The sequence below is a fragment of the Molossus molossus genome, unplaced genomic scaffold (assembly GCF_014108415.1).
Source record: "Molossus molossus isolate mMolMol1 unplaced genomic scaffold, mMolMol1.p scaffold_m16_p_8, whole genome shotgun sequence".
Taxonomy (NCBI): domain Eukaryota; kingdom Metazoa; phylum Chordata; class Mammalia; order Chiroptera; family Molossidae; genus Molossus; species Molossus molossus.
Genome location: NW_023425402.1, coordinates 46038366 through 46044365, shown reverse-complemented (window position 1 = coordinate 46044365; position 6000 = coordinate 46038366).

Below are 6000 nucleotides of genomic sequence, written 5' to 3'. Positions count from 1 at the left end.
GTAGTGAAGGATGAGTAAGAGTTTACCTGGTATGTGAGAGAGAATATTTAATCCAAAGGAAATAATTCCTTGTGTTATTTCAATTTATCCTCAAGGAATTTTTTGATACCGATTATTTTAGAGGTAGTTCCCAGTGACTTTATTTTTATCCTCACCCGAGGGCATTTTTTTTTTTTTCATTTTTTGTTCAGATAGAGTGGGAGGGAGAGAGAGAAAAAGAGAGAGAGAAACATCAGTGTGAAAGGGACACATCGAGTGGCTGCCTCCCACATGACCCAACCAGGGCCGGAGACAAACTGCAACCACAGTACATGCCCTTAGCGGGAACCAAACCCAGGTCTCTCTGGACCCCAGGTCAATGCTCTAACCACCGAGACAAACTAGCCAGGACTTTTTTTTTTTAATCCTCACCCCAGGATATTTTCCCATCTATCTTCAGATAGAGGGGCAGGAGAGAAAAACATCAACGTGAGAGAGACACCTCTCACATGATCCCAAGGTACCTGCCCTTGACCAGAATCAAACCCAGGACTCTTTGGTCTGATGGCAATGCTCTAACCACAGAGCCAAACCATCCAGGGCCCCAATGAATTTTAATTGAATAACTTAACCTCATGTTTCTGACTATAGTTTTCTCTCCATAGGATCTTTACAAGGGATTTCTTATGTGTGTCACTGTGGTAGTTGGTTACCCAAAGACCTTCCCAGTAATCATCTCCTCCCATTGCTTCTGCATCCTTAACTTGCTTTTTTTTTTTTAAATTAATTTTGTTATTTTTTATTTATTAATTTGTTTTTGTTACAGATGTTTCTCATTTTTCCCCCATTGACACCCTCCTCCTCTTCCCCCTTACCCTATCCCCAGCTTTGTTGTCTATGTTCATTGGTCATGCATACATGCATGTTAGTTCTGTGCTTTATCTCTCCCCCCAAACCCTCCTCCTCTGAGGCTTGTCAGTCTGTACCCCACCTCTATGTCTCTGGGTTAATTTTGTTCAGCAGTTTGTTTAGTTCATTATATTCCACAAATAAGTGAGATCATGTGATATTTATCTTTCTCTGCTTGGCTTGTTTCGCTTAGCATAATACTCTCCAGGTCTTTCCATGTCATCTCAAAGGATAAGAGATCTTTCTTTCTCACAGCTGCATAGTATTCCATTGTGTACATGTACCACAGATTTTTTTTTTTTAATCCTCACCCGAGGACACCTTTTCCATATTTTGTTCAGATAGAGTGGGAGGGAGGGAGAGAGAGAGAAACATCGACGTGAAAGGGACACATCGAGTGGTTGCCACCTGCAAGACCCAACCAGGGCTGGGGACAAAGTGCAACTGAGGCCCATGCCCTTAGCAGGAACCGAACCTGGGTCTCTCTGGACCGCCGGCTGACGCTCCAACCATGGAGACAAACCGGCCAGGGCTACCACAGCTTTTTAATCCACTCATCAACTGATGAACACTTGGTTTGTTTCCAGATCTTAGCTATTGTAAATAGTGCTGCTATGAACATAGGGGTACATATATTCTTTCTGATTGGTGTTTCAGGCTTCTTAGGGTATATTCCTAGAAGTGGGATCACTGGGTCAAATGGCAGTTCAATTTTTAACTTTTTAAGGTAGCACCATATTGTTTTCCATAGTGGCTGCACCAGTCTGCATTCCCAACAGCAGTGTACTAGAGTCCCCTTTTCTCCACACCCTCACCAACACTTGTTTGATGATTTGTTGATGGCGGCCATTCTGACAGGTGTGAGGTGATACTTCATAGTTGTTTTAATTTGCATCTCTCTGATGATTAGTAATGTTGAGCATTTCTTCATATGTTTCTTGGCCATTGGTATGTCCTTTTCGGAGAGATGTCTATTTAGTTCCTCTGCCCATTTTTAAATTGTCTTTGTCTTCCTTTTGTTGAGTTGTATGAGCACTCTATATATTTTGGAAATTAACCCCTTATCTGATGCATCATTGGCGATTATGGTCTCCCATATAGTGGGATCCCTTTTTGTTTTGATGGTTGTTTCTTGATTTTTTTTTTACCAATAGACTACAACAGAACTGATGCTGTATGACCTTGGTGTTAGGTCACAAGAAACCTCAAAGCTTCGGCCCATGTTTCTCAGAACACTTCATTTTAGGATGTTCCGGCTTGGAAGTCAGCCACCAGGAAAGAAATGTGACTACCTGGACCACTGCACTACAAGGAACCCAAGCCACATAAAGATGCCCTGTATCAGTGCTCTGGTCAAAACCTTAGTTGAGCTCTCCACGTGAGCCAGTATCCCTGCCAGAGAGGTGAGTAAATAAGCCATCTTGGGCAGCCCACTAGAGACTTCTGATGACTATAGCCCCTGTTCTCACCTGATTGCAACTACATCAAAGACTGCAAAGGAGAACCACCCAGTAGAGCCCTGTTAATTCACAGAATTGTGAGAGAGAATTTAAAAATTGTTTTTTTTTTAAGTCAAAGTTTGTTGTACAACAAGTAATCAGAACAGCCACATTAGATTTAAACAGGGAAGCAACATGAAAATACCATACTGAAGTTGCTTTAAGTATTATCATGCTTGTAAAATATGCCAGTTGCCATGAAATTCATTTCTAACCTGAATGTTAGGCAGAACAAAAATTAATAGATATGTTCTTCATCCTGTCTTGGAATATACCATTTCTCCATTTACTTTCATCCTTGAGTAACTGGAATAATTTCCTGGATAAAATGTTGTTCTCTCTAAAATAATCCACTTGTTTGAATCTCAATCTTACTGATAACTTTGTGCAACCTATTATTTTCTTAATACATTAGAATGCTCTTCAGTTTTATGATCTCTTTCATTTGTCGTCTTATAAAAGAGAGGTAATCTTCTTATGTCTATACAAGTGCATCCAGGATATCAACATTTGCTTTTTGTTGCCAGTTGCTTTTGAGTTTGGATAGATATGTCACATTTGTGTGTGTGGGTGAATATATCCCAATACAGTTATTTCGATACCTCATGTTGTTTTTCCTATGTTGACAGAAAAGCACCCCTGGAATGGAATCACGCTGCAGCTTACCTTAAAAACACTGCAGTTTTTAGAGAAAAACATAAAATTTCCAACTCCACCTCAAGTTGTTACCTGAGGCAATTGATTTCCCTTGGCTTTGTTTCTTTTACTTTTACTTAATATGTTTTACAAATAAGCTAAAACCAAGAGCTTAAAGACATCTGCCCTCCCACATTGATATAAATTGTCAGTCCATATGTAATTATTGTTCTTTCACTATTAAATCTGATACTCAAAATAAAACGTGAATTAAATCAGAGACGTAAAAAAGTCAGTACAGTGACATACATACAGTGACAAAAAAAGTTGTGGTTTTTTTTTTCTGAACTAATAATTTCTTTTTTTTTTTTGATTCTTAAAATTTTTATTTTTTTATTTTGAGGATTATTTTATTTTCTTAGGTTTTTTTTCTTTGTTTACTTATTTTTTAATTTTATTTTTGTTACAGATGTTTCTCCTTTTTTACCCCATTGGCACCCTCCTTCCTATCCTCCCACCCCATCCCCAGCTTTGTTGTCCATGTCTACTGGTTATGCATACATACATATAAGTTCTGTGGTTTATCCCTTCCCTCCCCCCACAACCCCGTCTTCTGAGAATTGTCAGTCTGTACCCTACTTCCATGTTTCTGGGTCTACTCTATTCCTCAGACTGTTATCGAACCAATATTTTCTATGTCTAATGTATTTAATCTCTTTTCTGAACACTGAGAGAGATCAAAAGATCCTTCAACTTGTAATAATATTGAAAGTCAATGCTTGGCCCCATCCAGGTAGCTCAGTTGGTTAGAGCATCAACCTGATACACCAAGGTTTCGGGTCTGATCCCAGGTCACAAACAAGAATCAATCAATGAATACATAAATAAGTGGAACAACAAATCAATCTTTCTCTCTCTCTCAAATCAATAAATGAAAAAAAAGGCAATGCTTATTCTTGCTTAAGATTTATTGAATACAGACAGCTACCTGCAAAAAAATAAAACTAGACCATAAACTTACCCCATAAGAATAAACTCAAAATGGATAAAAGACTTAAATGTGACTCATGAATCCATAAAAATCCTAGAAGAAAATGTAGGCAACAAAATTTCAGACAACATACACAACAGAATTTTCACCGATACATCACCTAAGGCAACAGAAACAAAGGAGAAAATGAACACATGGGACTACATCAAACTCAAAACCTTCTGCACAGCAAAAGATACAATCATCAAAATGGAAAGGCAACCCACTGTATGGGAGAGCATAACTGCCAATGATATATCAGATAAGGGGTTAATCTCCAATATATATAGAGAGAGTGCTCATACAACTCAACAAAAGGAAGACAAAGAACGCAATTAAAAAATGGGCAGAGGAACTGAATAGACACCTCTCCAAACAGGACATACAAATGGCTAAGAGACATATGAAGAAATGTTCAACATTACTAATCATCAGAGAGATGCAAATTAAAACAACATTGAGGTATCACCTCACACCTGTCAGAATGGCCGCCATCAACAAATCATCAAACAACAAGTGTTGGCGAGGTTGTGGAGAAAAGGGGACTCTAGTACACTGCTGGTGGGAATGCAGACTGGTGCAACCACTATGGAAAACAATATGGTGTCACCTCAAAAAATTGAAAATTGATCTTCCATTAGGAATATACCCTAAGAAGCCTGAAACACCAATCAGGAAGAATATATGTGCCCCCATGTTCATAGCAGCACTATTTACAATAGCTAAGATCTGGAAACAGCCCAAATGCCCATCAGTAGACGAATGGATAAAAAAGCAGTGGTACATATACACAATGGAGTACCATGCAGCTGTAAGAAAGAAAGATCTCTTATCCTTCGAGACGACATGGAGGGACCTGGAAAGTATCATCCTAAACAAAACAAGCCGAACAGAGAAAGAGAAGTATCATATGATCTCACTTATTTGTGGAATATAATGAACATAATAGTGTGAGGAACGGGGTAGTCCCATAAATGTGTAGGTGGGGTACAGACTGACAATCTCCAGAAGAGGGGGTGGTGGGGGAGAGATAAACCACAAAACTTACATGCATGTATGCATGAGCAGTGGACATGGACAACAAAGCTGGCGACAGGGAGGGGAGGGGTGGGAGGGGGGAATCAGTGGGAGGAAAAGGAGAAACATCTGTAACAAAAATAAATTAATTAAATTTTTAAAAAGGTGAGTAAAAAAAATAATAAAGAAAATATAATAAAGTTTAAAAGAAAAGAAAAAGATTTATTGAATACTATTTATTGTGTGCCTGGGCCTTCAAGGCCCATATAATCAAGTAATATCACACCTATGTATTTACCCAAGAGAAAAAAAACACATCTTCATTCAAAAAAGTTTGTACTCACATATTGTAAGTCAAAACTTATTCTTGCTTACAATTTATTGAATAGTATTTACTATGTGCCTTAGCCTTCAAAGGTTAAGAAACTATTAATAAGGAATCATTTTTTTTTCTTTCAACTTAGTATACAACATTCATGTTTATATTTCTAAGTTGTCCTGGATATGAAAACCTGGTCTTTTTTAATCTTTGCCACTGGAACTATGCTACTATTTTCAAAGCTCAGTAAGACCTTCTTTCAAAACAATCAAATAATATTTCAAAAGTTGTTTCTACCCTTGACATAATTTATTAATTCATATATAATACTTCTATAGTTGGGAGATTTTCATATATTTCTGCTACTACCCGTGATGGAAGGATGTCCATGCATGGGATACTCTCTCACAGTACTAGAGACAAGAATAGCGTACTGAAGGTGAACTATGGCTTCCCATACTTCTCAGTGCTATCTGAACATAATTTACTATATGTAAGTTCACACTATTATAAGACTCACTGTGAAACTACTCCAATTTAATTTTGAAAAGGAAATTACAGATTTTATTATTTTAACCTTTACTGGAAAATATTACTTGCTCAAAACCTCT